Genomic DNA, 23763 nt, shown 5'->3' with positions numbered 1-23763 from the left:
TCTGCATGGAGCTCCTGCATCATTCCAACGAATGATGGATAAAACTTTGAGCCCACATCGCCCATATGCAGCTGCTTATTTGGACGATGTGGTCATCCACAGCCCAGATTGGGAATTGCACCTGCTCCGGGTACAAGCAGTGGTAGATTCCCTTAAGAAAGCAGGTCTTACGGCCAACCCCAAAAAGTGTGCCATAGGCCTGGAGGAAGCCAAATACCTTGGCTACGTTATTGGCCGGGGACTGGTCAAGCCCCAGACCAATAAGGTTGAGGCAATTCAAAAATGGCCCCAACCGATAAACAAAAAACAAGTTCGGGCCTTTATTGGCATTACGGGGTATTACCGGCGGTTTATACCTGACTTTGCCACCATTGCCGCCCCTCTGACCGACCTGACAAAGGGCAGAGGGTCGGCCATGGTTAAATGGAATCCTGAAGCTGAGGAGGCCTTCCAGAAGTTAAAGCAGGCCCTTTGTGTACTACCAGTGTTGGTAACCCCGGACTTCTCAAAGGAGTTTGTGGTACAGACGGACGCCTCTGAGGTGGGCCTAGGGGCTGTCCTATCCCAAACCAGAGATGGTGAGGAGCACCCAGTGGTATACCTGAGCCGAAAGCTGAACAAGCATGAAAAGAACTATGCCATTGTTGAGAAGGAGTGTCTGGCTATTAAATGGGCCCTAGACTCGCTGAAATATTACTTATTGGGAAGGACGTTTAAGCTCGTCACCGACCATGCACCCCTAAAGTGGATGTGTGACAACAGGGAAAAAAATAGCCGTGTGACAAGATGGTTTCTGGCCTTACAGCCCTTTAAGTTTTCAGTAGAGCATAGGCCGGGCAAGCTCCAAAACAATGCAGATGCCCTCTCCCGCATGCATTGTATGCTGGGGACAGTTGCTCAGCCGCGGGGGCTAGAGCAGAGGGGGGGGATATGTGACGGTATGCGAGGTGAGGTGGTGGATGATAGGTATGTTTCACCTCGCATGCGCTCTGTTGTCAGGGACTGAACCGGAATCCGGCCCGGGTTTTTCCAGCCTCTGTGGCTGGCTTGGTTCCGGTCCAGAGATTATGGTCCACTGGAGTTCACCTCCAGGTGGACTTTAAATAAACAGGAAGAGAGCACAACAGGTCTCTCCTGTGCTGAGTCTCAGGTCTGTAACCTGTGTTGCTGAAGAGAGAGCTATGTTGGGATGCGGGAAAAACAAAAGGTTTGCTTTACCATTTGTGTTGTGGATGTTGGGGAGCAGCCCCACATCGTATAGTCAGGACACGACTGTATAGCTTAGCGCCGGACGGCAAGGATTTACTTTATGTTTTGTTTGTTTTCTGCTGTGCAAACCTTTGTGCCTAAATAAACCTGGCAACAAGCCAGATTTTCAAGGAAACTGCCTGCTTACGGACTGTCTGTTCAGAAAAAGGTGATCCCCACGAGCTAATCTCCCACACTGCATATAGAGCTATTCTAATGTTCTGCCGTGCCAACCATTTTCTTCAGCCTCAGGAAACTTATACCAGCTTGAAAAATGTAGCATAAGTGACCCACGCCGGTATTTTGGATGCATTACCCGAATAATACAGTGCTGATTTTCGCAATCAAGAATATAATCTCGAATTATCAAATTTACGAATATATGACAAATATTCTACAAAATATTTGTGAAATATTGCAAATTCGAATATTGCCCCTACTGCTCATCACTAGAGTTGAGCGAACACCTGGATGTTCGGGTTCGAGAAGTTCGGCCGAACATCCCGGAAATGTTCGGGTTCGGGATCCGAACCCGATCCGAACTTCGTCCCGAACCCGAACCCCATTGAAGTCAATGGGGACCCGAACTTTTCGGCACTAAAAAGGCTGTAAAACAGCCCAGGAAAGAGCTAGAGGGCTGCAAAAGGCAGCAACATGTAGGTAAATCCCCTGCAAACAAATGTGGATAGGGAAATGAATTAAAATAAAAATTAAATAAATAAAAATTAACCAAAATCAATTGGAGAGAGGTTCCATAGCAGAGAATCTGGCTTCCCGTCACCCACCACTGGAACAATTCTAGTAAGAAGCAGGGCGGCAATACCAGAGGGTTAGACGGATCGTTAGTGATAGGGATATGTGTCAAACAAGATTAGACGATATGACCAATAAATTTAGAGAGCGAGGCTACCCCCCTGATCTATTGAAAATACAGCGTAATAAAGCTGAGATTACACCACCAGATAGAACTAAGAAAGAAACAAGGATCCCCTTAGTGATTAAATACCATCCCTGGTCCCAGCGCCTTAGGACTATTGTTAATCAACATTGGCACATATTATCTAAGTCCTATCCACGGATAGGAGAGTTCCAGAGGCCACCCATGATATGCTATAAACGGGCAGAAAATATTAGGGATAAAATAGTCCGGGCGGATGTGGGAAGTAATAAAATAGAAAGAGGACAGAGTACTTTATCTACACCTAGACGGGGCACTTTTCCTTGTTTAAACTGTGTCAATTGTTCCAGCGTTATAAAGGGTTCATGTCTCTCCCACCCTCACTCAGGTGAAAATATTCCAATAAGGGGCACGTTCACTTGTGATAGTAGATTTGTGGTTTACATTCTTAAATGTCCATGTGGATTACTATATGTGGGGGAAACCTCAATGAGAATGAAGGACAGACTAAGTAAACACAAATCTACTATCCGTAAACAGAATTTATTACTCCCAATACCCCTTCATTTTTATGATAAAAAACACAACATCTCGCAGTTGAGGTATCAGATTATTGAAGGTGTATCATTACCCCGTCGAGGGGGTGACAGAAATAAATTGTTATTGAAAAGGGAGGCTTACTGGATCCATCGTCTTCAGACAATGGAGCCCAGGGGCCTCAATCGTGAGTACAATGTGTCCTGCTTCCTATAAGGCATTCGGCCTTATGCAATCTGATAAATATATTTCTTTTTTTCTTCAGCGTGATTAATCACTGCAAGAATGGACTATGTGACTGAAAATCTTCGCCAGTATAGAGTGGATATGTTTTTTGCGAATTTTCAATTGCAAATTTTCAGTTGCGAATTTTCAGTTGCGAATTTTCAATTGCGAATTTTCAATTTTCAATTGCGAATTTTCAGTTGCGAATTTTCAATTGCGAATTTTTCAATGCGAATTTTTCATTGCGATTATTTGATATGCGAATTTTATTTAATGAGGGAGGCGGAGCTTCTTTGATGATGTCAGTTCCTTTGTGTTTCATTTATGTATAAATAGCTGGAGTGTAAGATGTTTTATGCAGTCTGATGAAAGCACATCTGTGCTGAAACGCGTCACTATGCCATTTTGAATATGTGACTGAATAAATCTACATTGTGATCTACATCAGCGAAGTGCCGGTCCTTTCCTTTGAAACCACCACTGGAACAGTCCATTCTCAGATATTTAGGCCCCGGCACCCAGGCAGAGGAGAGAGGTCCCGTAACAGAGAATCTGTCTTCATGTCAGCAGAGAATTAGTCTGCATGTCATAGCAGAGAATGAGGCTTCACGTCAGCCACCACTGCAACAGTCCATTGGCATATATTTAGGCCCAGCACCCAGGCAGAGGAGGGAGGTCCCGTAACAGAGAATCTGTCTTCATGTCAGCAGAGAATTAGTCTGCATGTCATAGCAGAGAATGAGGCTTCACGTCAGCCACCACTGCAACAGTCCATTGGCATATATTTAGGCCCAGCACACACACAGGCAGAGGAGAGAGGTCCCGTAACAGAGAATCTGGCTTCATGTCAGCAGAGAATCAGTCTGCATGTCATAGCAGACAATGAGGCTTCACGTCAGCCACCACTGCAACAGTCCATTGGCATATATTTAGGCCCAGCACACACACAGGCAGAGGAGAGAGGTCCCGTAACAGAGGATCTGGCTTCATGTCAGCAGAGAATCAGTCTGCATGTCATAGCAGAGAATCAGGCTTCACGTCAGCCACCACTGCAACAGTCCATTGTCATAAATTTAGGCCCAGCACCCAGGCAGAGGAGAGAGGTCCCGTAACAGACAATCTGGCTTCATGTCAGCAGAGAATTAGTCTGCATGTCATAGCAGAGAATGAGGCTTCACGTCAGCCACCACTGCAACAGTCCATTGGCATATATTTAGGCCCAGCACACACACAGGCAGAGGAGAGAGGTCCCGTAACAGAGAATCTGTCTTCATGTCAGCAGAGAATTAGTCTGCATGTCATAGCAGAGAATGAGGCTTCACGTCAGCCACCACTGCAACAGTCCATTGGCATATATTTAGGCCCAGCACCCAGGCAGAGGAGGGAGGTCCCGTAACAGAGAATCTGGCTTCATGTCAGCAGAGAATCAGTCTGCATGTCATAGCAGAGAATGAGGCTTCACGTCAGCCACCACTGCAACAGTCCATTGGCATATATTTAGGCCTAGCACACAGGCAGAGGAGAGAGGTCCCGTAACAGACAATCTGGCTTCATGTCAGCAGAGAATCAGTCTGCATGTCATAGAGAATGAGGCTTCACGTCAGCCACCACTGCAACAGTCCATTGGCATATATTTAGGCCCAGCACACACACAGGCAGAGGAGAGAGGTCCCGTAACAGAGAATCTGGCTTCATGTCAGCAGAGAATCAGTCTGCATGTCATAGCAGAGAATGAGGCTTCACGTCAGCCACCACTGCAACAGTCCATTGGCATATATTTAGGCCTAGCACACAGGCAGAGCAGAGAGGTCCCGTAACAGACAATCTGGCTTCATGACAGCAGAGAATCAGTCTGCATGTCATAGCAGAGAATCAGGCTTCACGTCAGCCACCACTGCAACAGTCCATTGTCATAAATTTAGGCCCAGCACCCAGGCAGAGGAGAGAGGTCCCGTAACAGACAATCTGGCTTCATGTCAGCAGAGAATTAGTCTGCATGTCATAGCAGAGAATCAGGCTTCATGTCAGCCACCACTGCAACAGTCCATTGGCATATATTTAGGCCTAGCACACAGGCAGAGGAGAGGTTCATTCAACTTTGGGTAGCCTCGCAATATAATGGTAAAATGAAAATAAAAATAGGATTGAATGAGGAAGTGCCCTGGAGTCCAATAATATATGGTTATGGGGAGGTAGTTAATGTCTAATCTGGACAAGGGACGGACAGGTCCTGTGGGATCCATGCCTGGTTCATTTTTATGAACGTCAGCTTGTCCACATTGGCTGTAGACAGGCGGCTGCGTTTGTCTGTAATGACGCCCCCTGCCGTGCTGAATACACGTTCAGACAAAACGCTGGCTGCCGGGCAGGCCAGCACCTCCAAGGCATAAAAGGCTAGCTCTGGCCACGTGGACAATTTAGAGACCCAGAAGTTGAATGGGGCCGAACCATCAGTCAGTACGTGGAGGGGTGTGCACACGTACTGTTCCACCATGTTAGTGAAATGTTGCCTCCTGCTAACACGTTGCGTATCAGGTGGTGGTGCAGTTAGCTGTGGCGTGTTGACAAAAGTTTTCCACATCTCTGCCATGCTAACCCTGCCCTCAGAGGAGCTGGCCGTGACACAGCTGCCTTGGCGACCTCTTGCTCCTCCTCTGCCTTGGCCTTGGGCTTCCACTTGTTCCCCTGTGACATTTGGGAATGCTCTCAGTAGCGCGTCTACCAACGTGCGCTTGTACTCGCGCATCTTCCTATCACGCTCCAGTGCAGGAAGTAAGGTGGGCACATTGTCTTTGTAGCGTGGATCCAGCAGGGTGGCAACCCAGTAGTCCGCACAGGTTAAAATGTGGGCAACTCTGCTGTCGTTGCGCAGGCACTGCAGCATGTAGTCGCTCATGTGTGCCAGGCTGCCCAGGGGTAAGGACAAGCTGTCCTCTGTGGGAGGCGTATCGTCATCGTCCTGCCTTTCCCCCCAGCCACGCACCAGTGATGGACCCGAGCTGCGTTGGGTGCCACCCCGCTGTGACCATGCTTCATCCTCATCCTCCTCCACCTCCTCCTCATCCTCGTCCTCCTCGTCCTCCAGTAGTGGGCCCTGGCTGGCCACATTTGTACCTGGCCTCTGCTGTTGCCAAAAACCTCCCTCTGAGTCACTTCGAAGAGACTGGCCTGAAAGTGCTAAAAATGACCCCTCTTCCTCCTCCTCCTCCTCCTCCTCCTGGGCCACCTCCTCTTCCATCATCGCCCTAAGTGTTTTCTCAAGGAGACATAGAAGTGGTATTGTAACGCTGATAACGGTGTCATCGCCACTGGCCATGTTGGTGGAGTACTCGAAACAGCGCAACAGGGCACACAGGTCTCGCATGGAGGCCCAGTCATTGGTGGTGAAGTGGTGCTGTTCTGTAGTGCGACTGACCCGTGCGTGCTGCAGCTGAAACTCCACTATGGCCTGCTGCTGCTCGCACAGTCTGTCCAGCATGTGCAAGGTGGAGTTCCACCTGGTGGGCACGTCGCATATGAGGCGGTGAGCGGGAAGGCCGAAGTTACGCTGTAGCGCAGACAGGCGAGCAGCAGCAGGATGTGAACGCCGGAAGCGCGAACAGACGGCCCGCACTTTATGCAGCAGCTCTGACATGTCGGGGTAGTTGTGAATGAACTTCTGCACCACCAAATTCAGCACATGCGCCAAGCAAGGGATGTGCGTCAAATTGGCTAGTCCCAGAGCTGCAACGAGATTTCGCCCATTATCACACACCACCAGGCCGGGCTTGAGGCTCACCGGCAGCAACCACTCGTCGGTCTGTTGTTCAATACCCCGCCACAACTCCTGTGCGGTGTGGGGCCTGTCCCCCAAACATATGAGTTTCAGAATGGCCTGCTGACGTTTACCCCGGGCTGTGCTGAAGTTGGTGGTGAAGGTGTGTGGCTGACTGGATGAGCAGGTGGAAGAAGAGGAGGAGGAAGCCGAGAAGGAGGAGGTGGCAACAGGAGGCAAAGAATGTTGCCCTGCGATCCTTGGCGGCGGAAGGACGTGCGCCAAACAGCTCTCCGCCTGGGGCCCAGCTGCCACTACATTTACCCAGTGTGCAGTTAGGGAGATATAGCGTCCCTGGCCGTGCTTACTGGTCCACGTATCTGTGGTTAGGTGGACCTTGCTACAGATGGCGTTGCGCAGTGCACACTTGATTTTATGGGATACTTGGTTGTGCAGGGAAGGCACGGCTCTCTTGGAGAAGTAGTGCCGGCTGGGAACAACATACTGTGGGACAGCAAGCGACATGAGCTGTTTGAAGCTGTCTGTGTCCACCAGCCTAAATGACAGCATTTCATAGGCCAGTAGTTTAGAAATGCTGGCATTCAGGGCCAGGGATCGAGGGTGGCTAGGTGGGAATTTACGCTTTCTATCAAATGTTTGTGAGATGGAGAGCTGAACGCTGGCGTGTGACATGGTTGAGACGCTTGGTGACGGAGGTGGTGGTGTTGGTGGTACATCCCCTGTTTGCTGGGCGGCAGGTGCCAACGTTCCTCCAGAGGCGGAGGAAGAGGCTGAGGCGGCAGCAGCAGAATAGGCCGAGGCGGCAGCAGCAGAAGAGGTAGCAGGGGGAGCCTGAGTGACTTCCTTGGTTTTAAGGTGTTTACTCCACTGCAGTTCATGCTTTGCATGCAGGTGCCTGGTCATGCAGGTTGTGCTCAGGTTCAGAACGTTAATGCCTCGCTTCAGGCTCTGATGGCACAGCGTGCAAACCACTCGGGTCTTGTCGTCAGCACATTGTTTGAAGAAGTGCCATGCCAGGGAACTCCTTGAAGCTGCCTTTGGGGTGCTCGGTCCCAGATGGCGGCGGTCAGTAGCAGGCGGAGTCTCTTGGCGGCGGGTGTTCTGCTTTTGCCCACTGCTCCCTCTTTTGCTACGCTGTTGGCTCGGTCTCACCACTGCCTCTTCCTCCGAACTGTGAAAGTCAGTGGCACGACCTTCATTCCATGTGGGGTCTAGGACCTCATCGTCCCCTGCATCGTCTTCCACCCAGTCTTGATCCCTGACCTCCTGTTCAGTCTGCACACTGCAGAAAGACGCAGCAGTTGGCACCTGTGTTTCGTCATCATCAGAGACATGCTGAGGTGGTATTCCCATGTCCTCATCATCAGGAAACATAAGTGGTTGTGCGTCAGTGCATTCTATGTCTTTCACCGCTGGGGAAGGGCTAGGTGGATGCCCTTGGGAAACCCTGCCAGCGGAGTCTTCAAACAGCATAAGAGACTGCTGCATAACTTGAGGCTGAGACAGTTTCCCTGGTATGCATGGGGGTGATGTGACAGACTGATGGGGTTGGTTTTCAGGCGCCATCTGTGCGCTTTCTGCAGAAGACTGGGTGGGAGATAATGTGAACGTGCTGGATCCACTGTCGGCCACCCAATTGACTAATGCCTGTACCTGCTCAGGCCTTACCATCCTTAGAACGGCATTGGGCCCCACCATATATCGCTGTAAATTCTGGCGGCTACTGGGACCTGAGGTAGTTGGTACACTAGGACGTGTGGATGTGGCAGAACGGCCACGTCCTCTCCCAGCACCAGAGGGTCCACTAACACCACCACGACCATGTCCACGTCCGCGTCCCTTACTAGATGTTTTTCTCATTGTTATGGTTCACCACAACAACAAATATATTATTTGGCCCAATGTATTGTATTCAAATTCAGCGGGATATAAATTTGAGGCCTAGTATTTAGGCGCTGGGTGACCGGTATGGATTTAGTGACAGAATTAGACTTGGAAATGCACAGAAGCGTGTGTGTGTGAAGTTATTCTGAATGACCCAATGTGCACCTTGAATATTATATACCCTTTTAGGGATAGATTTCAAATAGCTCTGATATAGCAGAAACCACTAAATTATGAAATTGCTAAATTGGGAATTGTATTTCAACCCAGAACAAGAAATGTGCTTGAACGGACACTAAATAACTCGCCCAGCTACAGCACTAAGGACAGATTTAGCTGGATATAAATTTGAGGCCTAGTATTTAGGCGCTGGGTGACAGGTATGGGTTTAGTGACAGAATTAGACTTGGAAATACACAGTAGCGGGTGTGTGTGAAGTTATTCTGAATGACCCAATGTGCACCTTGAATATTATATACCCTTTTAGGGATAGATTTCAAATAGCTCTGATATAGCAGAAACCACTAAATTATGAAATTGCTAAATTGGGAATTGTATTTCAACCCAGAACAAGAAATGTGCTTGAACGGACACTAAATAACTCGCCCAGCTACAGCACTAACGAGAGATTTAGCAGGATATAAATTTGAGGCCTAGTATTTAGGCGCTGGGTGACAGGTATGGGTTTAGTGACAGAATTAGACTTGGAAATACACAGTAGCGGGTGTGTGTGAAGTTATTCTGAATGACCCAATGTGCACCTTGAATATTATATACCCTTTTAGGGATAGATTTCAAATAGCTCTGATATAGCAGAAACCACTAAATTATGAAATTGCTAAATTGGGAATTGTATTTCAACCCAGAACAAGAAATGTGCTTGAACGGACACTAAATAACTCGCCCAGCTACAGCACTAAGGACAGATTTAGCTGGATATAAATTTGAGGCCTAGTATTTAGGCGCTGGGTGACAGGTATGGGTTTAGTGACAGAATTAGACTTGGAAATACACAGTAGCGGGTGTGTGTGAAGTTATTCTGAATGACCCAATGTGCACCTTGAATATTATATACCCTTTTAGGGATAGATTTCAAATAGCTCTGATATAGCAGAAACCACTAAATTATGAAATTGCTAAATTGGGAATTGTATTTCAACCCAGAACAAGAAATGTGCTTGAACGGACACTAAATAACTCGCCCAGCTACAGCACTAACGAGAGATTTAGCAGGATATAAATTTGAGGCCTAGTATTTAGGCGCTGGGTGACAGGTATGGGTTTAGTGACAGAATTAGACTTGGAAATACACAGTAGCGTGTGTGTGTGAAGTTATTCTGAATGACCCAATGTGCACCTTGAATATTATATACCCTTTTAGGGATAGATTTCAAATAGCTCTGATATAGCAGAAACCACTAAATTATGAAATTGCTAAATTGGGAATTGTATTTCAACCCAGAACAAGAAATGTGCTTGAACGGACACTAAATAACTCGCCCAGCTACAGCACTAACGAGAGATTTAGCAGGATATAAATTTGAGGCCTAGTATTTAGGCGCTGGGTGACAGGTATGGGTTTAGTGACAGAATTAGACTTGGAAATACACAGTAGCGGGTGTGTGTGAAGTTATTCTGAATGACCCAATGTGCACCTTGAATATTATATACCCTTTTAGGGATAGATTTCAAATAGCTCTGATATAGCAGAAACCACTAAATTATGAAATTGCTAAATTGGGAATTGTATTTCAACCCAGAACAAGAAATGTGCTTGAACGGACACTAAATAACTCGCCCAGCTACAGCACTAACGAGAGATTTAGCAGGATATAAATTTGAGGCCTAGTATTTAGGCGCTGGGTGACAGGTATGGGTTTAGTGACAGAATTAGACTTGGAAATACACAGTAGCGGGTGTGTGTGAAGTTATTCTGAATGACCCAATGTGCACCTTGAATATTATATACCCTTTTAGGGATAGATTTCAAATAGCTCTGATATAGCAGAAACCACTAAATTATGAAATTGCTAAATTGGGAATTGTATTTCAACCCAGAACAAGAAATGTGCTTGAACGGACACTAAATAACTCGCCCAGCTACAGCACTAAGGACAGATTTAGCTGGATATAAATTTGAGGCCTAGTATTTAGGCGCTGGGTGACAGGTATGGGTTTAGTGACAGAATTAGACTTGGAAATACACAGTAGCGGGTGTGTGTGAAGTTATTCTGAATGACCCAATGTGCACCTTGAATATTATATACCCTTTTAGGGATAGATTTCAAATAGCTCTGATATAGCAGAAACCACTAAATTATGAAATTGCTAAATTGGGAATTGTATTTCAACCCAGAACAAGAAATGTGCTTGAACGGACACTAAATAACTCGCCCAGCTACAGCACTAACGAGAGATTTAGCAGGATATAAATTTGAGGCCTAGTATTTAGGCGCTGGGTGACAGGTATGGGTTTAGTGACAGAATTAGACTTGGAAATACACAGTAGCGTGTGTGTGTGAAGTTATTCTGAATGACCCAATGTGCACCTTGAATATTATATACCCTTTTAGGGATAGATTTCAAATAGCTCTGATATAGCAGAAACCACTAAATTATGAAATTGCTAAATTGGGAATTGTATTTCAACCCAGAACAAGAAATGTGCTTGAACGGACACTAAATAACTCGCCCAGCTACAGCACTAACGAGAGATTTAGCAGGATATAAATTTGAGGCCTAGTATTTAGGCGCTGGGTGACAGGTATGGGTTTAGTGACAGAATTAGACTTGGAAATACACAGTAGCGGGTGTGTGTGAAGTTATTCTGAATGTCCCTATGTGCACCTTCAATATGATCTACCCTTTTAGGGATAGATTTCAAATAGCTCTGATATAGCAGAAACCACTAAATTATGAAATTGCTAAATTGGGAATTGTATTTCAACCCAGAACAAGAAATGTGCTTGAACGGACACTAAATAACTCGCCCAGCTACAGCACTAAGGACAGATTTAGCTGGATATAAATTTGAGGCCTAGTATTTAGGCGCTGGGTGACAGGTATGGGTTTAGTGACAGAATTAGACTTGGAAATGCACAGTAGCGGGTGTGTGAAGTTATTCTGAATGACCCTATGTGCACCTTGAATATTATATACCCTTTTAGGGATAGATTTCAAATAGCTCTGATACAGCAGAAACCACTAAATTTTTAAATTGCTAAATTGGGAATTGTATTTCAACCCAGAACAAAAAATGTGCTTTGACGGACACTAAATAACTTTCCCAGCCACAACAGGACAGCGGTAACGAGAGATTTAGCGGGATATAAATTTGAGGCCTAGTATTTAGGCGCTGGGTGACCGGTATGGATTTAGTGACAGAATTAGACTGGGATATGGCCAAAAAATAACCACACTATTGCTGGTTAAATGCACTTGGTGATGGGCGCAGCTTGCCCCTGATGTAGTATATGGCCAAAAAATGAACAGACTATTGCTGGTTAAATGCACTTGGTGTCACAGCTTGACCAACCACACTACTGAGGGTTAAATGCACTTGGTGACGGGCGCAGCTTGCCCCTGATTTAGTATATGGCCAAAAAATGAACAGACTATTGCTGGTTAAATGCACTTGGTGTGATAGCTTGACCAACCACACTACTGAGGGTTAAATGCACTTGGTGTGACAGCTTCACCCTGATGTAGGCTTTAGCCAAAAAACAACCACACCATTGAGGGTTAAATGCACTTGGTCGCAGCTTGTGCTGGCGCACCACAAGACACAAAATGGCCGCCGATCACCCCAGAAAAATGTGACTGACAAACGGTCTGGGCAGCCTAAAAACAGTGAGCAATTGAGGATCAGCAGCTCAATGATCCACAGCTGCAGATCGATCAGTTAATCAAGTCCTTTGGAGGAGTTAATCTGCCTAATCTCGCCCTACTGTCGCAGCCGCAACCTCTCCCTACGCTAATCAGAGCAGAGTGACGGGCGGCGCTATGTGACTCCAGCTTAAATAGAGGCTGGGTCACATGGTGCTCTGGCCAATCACAGCCATGCCAATAGTAGGCATGACTGTGATGGCCTCTTGGGGCAAGTAGTATGACGCTTGTTGATTGGCTGCTTAGCAGCCTTTCAAAAAGCGCCAAGAAAGCGTCACAAAAGCGCGAAGAAAGCGACGAACACCGAACCCGAACCCGGACTTTTACGAAAATGTCCGGGTTCGGGTCCGTGTCACGGACACCCCAAAATTCGGTACGAACCCGAACTATACAGTACGAGTTCGCTCATCCCTACTCATCACTAATATAGATATCAATTTATATCTAAATGCAAGCATATTTATTTCCAAATACAGTATATTTGTAACAGCATTTCTATCGCTAGTGTCACCACCAGACATCTGAGAAGCTCTGACAGACGTCCTTCAGAACCTCCTCCTTGAGGTTCCTTTTGTTTTGCTTTCATTTTCTCATCTCGTTAGCCTCTCTCAGCTGTCATGTAGTTGCACTGATTGCATCCCTTTAAATCCCTTCCCATACTGCATCACTTTGCGGTTTATATTACTTCCTTGAGTGTGTGCATGCTGATGCTACTACTGAGTCTTCTACAGATAAGTTTTGTTCGTTCATTTGTGTTTTCCTGTTTTCTGGATCCCAGGTGACCCTGACTCCCTCCGTATCAAGTGTTGGGAGCCGGTGGTCGTGTCCCCTCACTATTATAGGGTGTTCAGGTGTTATACAGTCGAGGTACAAGGATATGCGATCATCTACCATTGGGATTTTCGCATAGGCTGAGCAGTTAGGGAGAGAGCCAGGTCTGTTACAGGGCTCTCCCTTTTGTTCCTTAGTTTTGGATCCAGTCAGTCGGATCTTAATTTTGTGTCTTCTAGTTTTATGTACACCTTCTGTGACAGCTAGTTCTGTATTGCCATATAAAGGGTAGCCTTTGAAAGGACCAAACACAGTTGTCATGCCCTGCTCAGGTCATGTGCGGAGGTCTGCTAGGTTAGCAGCACGTGTGTAGCCGTTTGTTATTGTTTTGGAGCTGAGCTGTATCCGCCTCCCTTCAGGTGCACTGGGTGGGGTTGTTGGTATGAGTTTAAATTTCCCCCTTTCACCATCTTAGGGATTTTATCGAATCTTCAGCCTAGGCACGAGGACACGTTCATTCCTACCTTCAGGGTCTGAACGTGGGCATAGAAGTCTAGGGACAGCTGGTAGAAATTTGTCAGGAGGTGATGTTCAACCCCAGCTTCTTGCCTAGACACTTGTTTGGTTGTATTCTGTGTATCTTGTATCCTTTCCAGTGTGACAACAGTATTATTATCAATATTAATTTGCCTGAATGGTCTTGATGTCAGATCCATGGATTGGTCAGCACTCTCAATCCACAAGCAGGGTAGGTGAAGTCCACTGCTTGTAATGTTGATGCTGTGTGGGAGGAATATTAGGAGGAAACAGCAAGGGGAGTTTTTTTAGCCCAGGGAAGGGTGTAATAGGCATTTGCATTTCTGGCTGACCTTGCAGCAAACAGCAGTATGGGAAGTGTAGTGGCTGCAGCTCATCTATATCCACAACCCAAAAGTTTGAGTTGCAAACAATGAGGCATGGAAATTGAAGTGAAGACTTGACAGGTACATTATTATGCTCTATAGGAGACTAGACACGGTTTACACAATTAAATGGCATTTTTAGGACCCCATGCAACTCCTTTAAACTGACAACTATTGTTGAGCAAATTGATCCGGACAAAGTGGAATTTGATCCAAATTTCAGGGAAAATTTGATTTGCTGCGAAGCCGAATTTCCTCGTGTTTCATGGTAGCAAACCCATTTTCACTGAATGGCAGTAAAAAAAAAAAAATCATGCTTACTTCATCTGTTTGAGCGCAAAGAGCCAGCCACCATCTTTATTAAAGATCTCGCATGAAATCAAGTGTATCACAGGCCACGCAAAATTTTGCGCTAGATCTTCAATCAAGATGTGGCGTCTGGCTCTTCACGAATGGATAAGGATAAGTATTTTTTTTATTTTACACTGTATTATTGCTATCAGATGCTGCGATCAGATATGAACATGGTATCTGAGTGCTACAATGACGGAGGTGGGGGCAATTGTCATTCCTTGTCATTCCACCCACTACTTACAAAAAAAAATATTTTGTGACAAAGTAGTCACAAAGCAAAGTTTTTGGTAAAATTCGGCAAAGCAGCCGAATCAAATTTTTTAATACATAACTCATCACTACTTACAACACAGCAAAAACTATTGAAAAGTGAAGTTACCAAGTATTTAAAGCGATACGTGTCCAGTAGCGTTAAGCAAGTATGCTTGGCCAAACACCATTTTGACTCGTCGAGCATTGGCCAAACACTGCGTGTGCCTGAGCGCGATGCTCGATTCTCCTTCCCGTTTGCAGGACGGTCCAGGACAACACTCTCAAAGTCACACCAATGCAACCAGGTGGTCAGTTGGATTGTAGCAGATAATGCTTTTAGTTGGTTAAGCACCACCCTGTCTTCCACAAAGTTCAGTCTTAGTAGCCAAGAGTCTGGTCAACAGAATCCTCACCCTGATCCTCCTTCCTTCCACGATGGAGAGTCTTGTCAAACAAGTGATCCCAAACTCGGATATTCCAAGGAGCTCTTTTCATCGCTATTCCTTGATTTGGGTCTCTCACCAAGCCCGCTTAAAAAGGGACATGAGGAGATCTTGTGCCCTGATTTCTAAACGCATCCACAGTCAGAAGAAGATGACAGTGGGGAATGGCAATTAGTGTTTCACGAGGTGGATGATGATGATGAGACACAGTTGCCAATAAGACAACGGCGATTAGTATCTCAAGAGGTTGAAGATGAAAATGAGACAGAATTGTCAATAAGTGAGGTTGTTGTTAGGTCAACAAGTCAGGAGGATGACCAGAGTGAGGAAGTGGAAGAGGAGGTGGTGGACGATAAAATCACTTACCCAACCTGGGAAGGTGGCAAGCCTAGCGAGGACAGCAGTACAGAGGGGGAGGGATCCACAGCACCACAACAGACTGCAAGAGGCACTGAAGGCAAAAGGGAGAAGGTGGGACACACAAAACAGGCCCATAACTGTTTCCCAGAGCTCTCCCTTGTGGAAATCTCAGTTGCCAAGGGGTAGGTGTTCAGCAGTCTGGCGCTTTTTTGAGGAAAGTGCGGATGATAAAATAATTGTCATTTGCAACCTATGCCGTACCAAAATGAGCAGGGGCATGAACACTAGCAACCTCACAACCACCAGCATGATCCGCCACATGGCATCAAAGCACCCTAATAGGTAGACTAAATGCCGGGGTCCACATTCTGTGCCTGCGGGGCACACCATTGACTCCTCTTCCCCTGTGTTACTTGCTGGCCAATCCCCTGTCCAAGACACAGGCCCGGATGTCTCCTGCTCTGCACCTCGACCTTCGCAAGCCCCATCAGCTAGCACATCCACTTCTGTTTAACTGCTTCCACAAAATACTGATTGAGTGTTGCGATATACCTGCTTCCACCAAATACTGATTGAGGCCTGTAATACACCTGTTTCTATAAAATACTGATTGAGGGGTGCGATATCCCTGCTTCCACAAAATACTGATTAAGTGGTTTGATATACCTGCTTTCACAAAATACAGATTGAGGGGTGCAATATACCTGCTTCCACAAAATACTGAATAAGAGGGTTTAATATACCTGCTTCCACAAAATACTGATTGAGGGGTGCGATATTCCTGCTTGCACAAAATGCTGAATAATGGGTTTGATATACCTGCTTCCACAAAATACAGATTGAGGGTTGTGATATACCTGCTTCCACAAAATATTGATTAAGGGGTTCTATATACCTTCTTTCACAAAATACTGAATAAGGTAATTGATATATCTGCTTCCACCAAATATTGATTGAGGCCTGCGATACACCTGCTTCCACAAAATACTGAATAAGGGGATTGATATGCATGCTTCCACAAAATACAGATTGAGTGTGCAATATACCTGCTTCTACTAAATATTGATTAAGGGGTTCTATATACCTGCTTCCACAAAATACTGATTGAGGGGTGGGATATACCTGCTTCCACAAAATACTGAATAAGGGGATTGATATGCATGCTTCCACCAAATATTGATTGAGGCCTGCGATATACCTGCTTCCACAAAATACTGATTCAGGCCTGTGATACACCTGCTTACACAAAATACTGATTGAGGGGTGTGATATTCCTGCTTCCACAAACTACTGATTAAGGCGTTTGATTTAACTGCTTCCACAAAATACTGATTGAGGGTTGCGATATACCTGCTTCCACCAAATACTGATTGAGGCCTACGATACACCTGCTTCCACAAAATACAGATTGAGTGTGCAATATACCTGTTTCTACTAAATATTGATTAAGGGGTTCTATATACCTGCTTCCACAAAATACTGATTGAGGGGTGCGATATACCTGCTTCCACAAAATACTGAAAAGGAGGGTTTGATATACCTGCTTCCACAAAATACAGATTGAGGGTTGCGATATTCCTGCTTCCACCAAATATTGATTAAGGGGGTTCTATATACCTGCTTCCACAAAATACTGATTAAGGGTATTACTATACCTGCTTCCTCCAAATATTGATTGAGGCCTGCGATATACCTGCTTCCTCAAATACTGTTTTAGCACAGGGTCATTTTGAAAATGACAGGCAGAGGAAGAGGCAGGCCGTTCCGCAGGAGTGGTAGAGGTCAGGCAGGTGCACCAGGCCGGAGCCTAAATGGGACGTTGGAGCACGTACATGCGATTACATCTAAGGATGCACCAGAGTTGGTTGAGTGGATCACTTAGCCTTCCTCTTCTGCACCCTCCTCATCCTCTATATCTGCACCCTCCTCACTCTCTGCTGTTTGCACCGTCAAAGACACCACCACCATAGCCCCTCCACTCGAGTCAGAGGAATTATTTTCCCATCCATTCCCAGACCTTACCGATGAGCAGCCATTCTTGGCTTCGGATGAGGAAAAGGTGGTAGCAATGGCCGCCACCCAGCGGTCTGACGATACTACCCAGATCAGCCCAAGGAGGGTGGTCTCCGCTGTTGCTGCCTACTCTGAGATCTCTAATATCAGTGGTGGTAAAGGTGGCGATGACATCAGCTTGGTACCGACAAGAGAGGAAGAGGAGGAGAGTTCAGAGGGAAAGACAGAGCAGCAGATAGGAAGGAGAAGGAGGAAAAGCAGGCAGAACTCGCAGTGCACAGGAGGCAAAATGCAGACTGCAAATGTATCTGGAGCGAGCCATCCACCATGCACGGTCTCACCTTGCGCTACCAGGACGCCGGCACATGGCTCCGCAATGTGGGCTTTTTTTAACGTGTCAGCTGCTGGCGCTCCATGTCCTGCATCTTCTCCTTCTTCTTCCCCTCTCTCCTCCCATTTTTTCTCCACTCCACCTTCCACCATGCCATCATTACTTTCACCTGCAGAAGGCAGGATTCCGTGGCCCAAAAGTTTGGGTGAAAAAAGTTGATGACATCGGATAACACTCTTGCCCAACGGCTGACCGCTGGCTTGTCGGAACTGCTAGCCCGCCAACTTCTGCCATATATACTGGTGGACTCGGAGGCCTTTAGAAAATTTGTGGCCATTGGCACACCCCAATGGAAAGTCCACAGAAGGAAATATTTCTCCCAGAAGGGCACCCCAGAGCTATATGGCCATGTTCAGCAGCAATTGAATATATGTTTGGCACACAGTGTCGGTGCCAAGATACATCTGACCACAGACACAGGGTCTAGAAAACATGGCCAGGAAAGGTAAATAACTTTTACTGCCCACTGGGTGAACCTTCTAATGGCTGCTCATGCGTGTTGCATGCAGACTTCTGCACCCATTTGATGAGATCACCAAACTGGTCAGTCGCAGCCGGGGCGCCATGAGTGACATCATACCTTATGCCTTCTTTCTGGAGCTTGCGTTGCGTCATGTCATTGATCAAGCCATCGAGGAACAGGAGCTGGAAGATGAGGAAGTCGCAATGCTGAAAGAATTCCCAGGGGGGGCTACTCCATCTGAGAAAAGTCATCAGGAGTCTGAAGAGGAGTCAGAGGAGGATGGTGGCTGAGGGAGGAGGAGGAGCAAGAAGAGCAGGCTTTGAGGGGGATTTTAAACTTTTCGGGGATCCCTGGTGTTGTCCATGGCTGGGGGGAGGAGACCAAGGATGACATTCTCCTGGGCGATGAGCAGGACCCAGGGCAAATGGGGGCCTTCATGCTCCAGTGTTTGAAGAGGGACTCCCGTATATAAAGCATAAAGTTCAAGTACCAGTACAGGGTGGCAACATACTTAGACCCCCCGGTACAAACACAAAATGGTAGACACGTTACCAGCATCACAGAGGGCTGTCAGAATGCAGCTTTTCCAGGCCTTGCTGCGAGAGATGCTGCATTGTGCTGTTGCGGGTGCTGGCAGATGAATTTCCACCCACAGCGAAACAGGTGCAGGAACGAATCCTACCGCGCCTGCAAGAAGAGGGTGGTTTGAAGATGTGTTGGTCACTTTGAATATGAGATCATTCTTGCAACCAACCCATCGACAGCCGCCCTCCGGATCCAGCTTCTGGGAACGCCTAGACAGGTGTCCAACTACATCGGATTAACGGCCGATGTGGGAGCTCTGGGAAGCGAGGAACCCCTAGACTACTGAGTATGCAGGCTTGACCTGTGGCCAGGGCTGGCACAATTTGCCATGGAACTCTTGGGTTGCCCCTTGTCAAGTGTCCTGTCCGAAACTATGTTCAGCACAGCAGGGGGGATTGTGACCGATAAGCACACACGCCTAGCTCACGACAGTGTGGACTACCTCACATTTATAAAAATGAATGAGACATGGATCTTGGAGGAATTCAACACCTATGACAAACACGTGTAATTGAATTTCCTTATGCCAGCCCACACATATCCGCCAACACACAGAAAAAAGAACGGTCCTTGTCTTATGCATATACAGCAGCACAAAAGGCCTTTTCTGTAGGTGAATGCCTAATTTTGGGGGCCTGTACTCCACTGGCCTACAGTAAAATTGTTATTCATTATCTGCCTAATGTACCTCCAGCCACATAATCACTTGTTCTTTTCTGTCAGGTGAATGCCTAATTTTTGGGGCCTGTACTTCATTGGCCTACAGTAAAAATGTTATCCAGTGTCCGCCTAATGTACCTCCAGCAACATAATCACGTGTTCTTTTCTGTCAGGTGAATGCCTATTTTTTGGGGCCTGTACTCCCATGGCCTAAAATAAAAACTTTCTAGGCTCCAGCAGGGCATATTTTTGAGAGTTTCCTTTTAAGATGCATAAAAATGGCCCCTGATTAAAATGCATATTCTTTGTGGGAATTTGTGCCATTGATTCCCCTTTGGTATGTCACTGTCTATGTCGTGGGACTATTTGCACACTTCTAGTAAGTATTTAGTGGCTGCAAATATGACATGAAGGTTTTTCAGGTTTGCCTGCCATTAAAGTCAATGGGGTCCGCCGCGAACGTGCGGTTCGTGAATATTTGATCTTGAATGCGCGTTCTCGAATCGTCCCGCCCAATGTTCGTCCATAACTAGCAACAGGCTCTCGCCCCTAATGTTTTAGCAGGTCAGCTCAGCAGCAGACCTTCACCCCTAATGTTTTAGCTGGTCAGATCAGCAGCAGGCCCTCGCCCCTAATGTTTTAGAGGGTCAACAGCAGGCCCTTGCTTCTAATGTTTTTGAGGGTCACCAGCAGACCATCAATCATAATTTTTAAGGGTGTGTATGATGCCCTCCTTTATGTGTAATAAAGGGTGTATTGGAGTGCCAGTTCCTTGTAATTTTTGGCAGCCTTTTTACTTAGTGCATAGGCTTTATGAGTTGTACCACAATGTGAATGAGGCCCTCCTTTATGTGATATACAGGTTGTATGGGAGTGCCTCTTCCTAGTAATTTTTGGCAGCACTTGCACTTTATATACAAGTAAATATATAGGAAGGAATGTTTCCTAACAAGTTTTCCTCTAAAATCAATTTTATCTTCGGTTTTGTGCGTATTATTGTCAGTGTATAAAAGTGGGGTACTACTCGGACAACATCGTTCCCAGCAGCGACCTGGGAGTCCAATATGCATCCAGACATCTTCCCTATGCTCTTCCCAAACCATTTTTCAGTGGTGTTTCCATCAATTTTTGACCTTATCCTGTTAACCACACACCCTCCCCTCTTCAGAGCAGGGGGTACCTGATTTAATGCTCTGGTTCTCCTATTGACTTCCATTGTGCTCTGGGGCTCTGTAGAGCACCCGAGCATCCCACCGTGTTCTACTCGAGCACCCGAGCACTTTGGTGCTTGATCAACACTAGTGTCCAGTTAACTTTTGCTATATCTGTAGGTAGTTTTAAAGAAAACTTTTATGTTGCTGGGTTATGATGTGTGCTGCTATTATGCCTTTATTTTATAGGTAATGTGCCTTAATGGCCTCTGTAGACAAGGATCACACTCTATTGCTATGGGGTAGGTGCTTGAAATGAATAGTGTAGAATAGTGTAGACAATCCATTACTCACCAAATTTGATGCAAAACAAACTTAAATAATTTTATTAACACTAGATATTCAATCAGAAAATTTAATTTTAATTATTCATAATTGTATGTGGCCTATTTTCTCTGACATTCTGAACCTTAATCTTAAAGGGAGTACCAACTTTAGTCATGTCAAAATGTTAATACCACATTGTTGTTAACACACAATTAACACATGGTACCTTCTTTCACCACTTCTATGGTGGCATTTTTCCAAAAATCTATGTTTAAACCATATGCAAATGGGGTTTGCAAGTACCCAGGGGTGGTGTTTACTGCTCCAAGTGCCCAGGCTCCTGACGCTTCTTGGAAAAAACTCCTCCTCTCTATCGCAGTTAGCCTGTCTAATATCCATATGACGTGCTTATCTTCAGTGTGCGCCTGCGACACTGAAGGACTTTGTTTTCTGTCTTGCATAACGTGAACCAGACGGTTTCGTTATGATTCCCATAGACTTCTATTATGATGGAAAGCAAAACGGAATGCCTTTTAAAGGCTTCCCTTATGACTTACGTCTTATGTATTCCATTATTTTCCGTTATAACCATGCTATAACAGAAAACAATAACGGAATACATAATGCTGATGTGAACCCACCCTAAGCGGAGCATGTACATTAGGTCATGTATGCAGACAAAAGAGAGTTACCCAGCATGGGCTCCATGACGAAGTGGAGCCAAAGTATATAGTTGATGTTTTGACATCCCTTTTGATCTATTATACACACTTGTGTGTTTATAGTATGCTACAGAAAGTCTGTCGGAGGCAAGAACATTGCACAAGGGACTACAAAGTATACAACACTGCCAGCCTAGGTCTATGTTAAAAGTAGAGGGTCCTACAGCTAAGAATCCTGCTGTATGGATGCAGACCACTAATACCGTAACCCTAGTAGACTGCTACTGTACCTATGGCCCAATGGGGAGAGTACAATGAGAACTGTGACGAAAGCTCTGTGTAACTACAAATGATGGAAGCATGTTCCTGAACAGAAATGGGTGACATAACTGATGAAAATTTTGCACTGATTGCTTTCTCTAGTAAAACTGTAACCATTTAGGCTTATTGCTAACAAGCGTTTGTGTAAATGTGCTATCTTGTTTGCAGTTATTATTAGATGTCTTCTTTACCTCTAACTAAGAATTCCCAGTAAGGAGGAAAAATGGTTTGCCATCTCTAAAAGATATATGACCTTTAGAAAACAGGTGCTCTTCATAATGTTCAACAATTAGTATTACAGCATATCACAAAATTCCAAATACTGTATATCTAGATGAATTTGAACACTTCTTTTTTTTTTAACCTTAAAGGGCTTCTGTCGCCCCCCAAACTCATTTTTCGGGCATATTAAAATCCTTATTGTACGACTATTCCTTATATAGGGCTCTTACCTTGTTCTGGGCTTCGTTTCATTAAAAATCGAGCTTTTAAAATATGCTAATTACTTCACTTCCAGCAAGTAGGGCGTCTACTTGGTGGTAGCCGCCACATCCTCCTTTTAAAAAAACGTCCCCTCCTCCAGTTGATTGACAGGGCCAGCAAGCGCTCTCCTCCTCCGGCTGGTCCTGTCTGCAATTCAAATCCCGCGACTGCGCCTGCCGTGTATTCATTTGGCGCAGGCGCTCTGAGAGAAGGACACTCGCTTCCTCAGTGCACCTGCGCCGATTATGTCTCCTCTTTCGGGTTTAGAGGTGACGTCATCGGCGCAGGCGCACTGAGGGGGTGCAGGGAAAGCGAGCCTCCTTCTCTCAGAGCGCCTGCGCCGAATGAAGACACGTAAGGCGCAGGTGCGGGATTTGAATTGCAGACAGGGCCAGCCGGAGGAGGAGAGTGCTCGCTGGCCCTGTCAATCAACTGGAGGAGGGGGCGTTTTTTTAAAAGAAGGATGCGGCGACTACCAGCAAGTAGACGCCCTACTTGCTGGTAATGAAGTAATTTGCATATTTTAAAAGCTCGATTTTTAATGAAACAAAGCCACAGAACAAGGTAAGAGCCCTATATATTGAATAGTCGTACAATAAGGATTTTAATACGCCCAAAAATGAAAAATGAGTTTTGGGGGGTGACAGAAGCCCTTTAAAGGGGTTGTCCAGCTTTGGGGGCCTTTCTGCTTGACCCCTCCACTCTTACAAGACTTGCAGAGGCAAACATACTTAGCTACTCCTTGCTGCTAGTTCCTCCAGTCCCAGCTCGTAAACGTCCAGCTTAATGGGGGTCACATGTGTCTCTGCAGATAATGACTGCAGCGTCAGCCACTGACTGCAGCAGCGCATGTGACCCCCCGTCAAACCGGAAGTTTATGAGCAGAGACCAGAGGAACCCAGCAGTGGGGAGCAGGTAATTATGCTTTCCTCTACAGGTCTGGGGAGGTGGGTGGATGCTTGGGGAGGGGTGGGAGTTGTTGGCAGAAAGGCCCCCAAAGCTGGACAACCTGTTTAATTCACCTGAGACTACACAAATATAAAAACATTTTAAAAAAATCTGTTTGGTTAATCTTCAACACACCTCAATACAATAATAGGCCTTTTTTTATTTATTTTTTTCTAACTCCTCAGTGAAAAAAAACATGTATTCTTGACGTTCAGCACAGGTAAG

The 23763-nt window shown here is 46.0% G+C and overlaps 1 protein-coding gene across 1 annotated transcript in view; it reads right to left on the bottom strand.

The window, feature by feature from the left end:
• Positions 1 to 23763, bottom strand: part of GALNTL6 (polypeptide N-acetylgalactosaminyltransferase like 6) — a 1751703-nt gene that overhangs the window by 132686 nt on the left and 1595254 nt on the right. The gene's annotated exons all lie outside the window — the stretch shown is intronic.

This window comes from Bufo gargarizans, chromosome 1 (genome assembly GCF_014858855.1).
Source record: "Bufo gargarizans isolate SCDJY-AF-19 chromosome 1, ASM1485885v1, whole genome shotgun sequence".
In the NCBI taxonomy this organism is placed as follows: Eukaryota; Metazoa; Chordata; class Amphibia; order Anura; family Bufonidae; genus Bufo; species Bufo gargarizans.
This window is presented reverse-complemented; position numbering and strand designations above follow the sequence as displayed.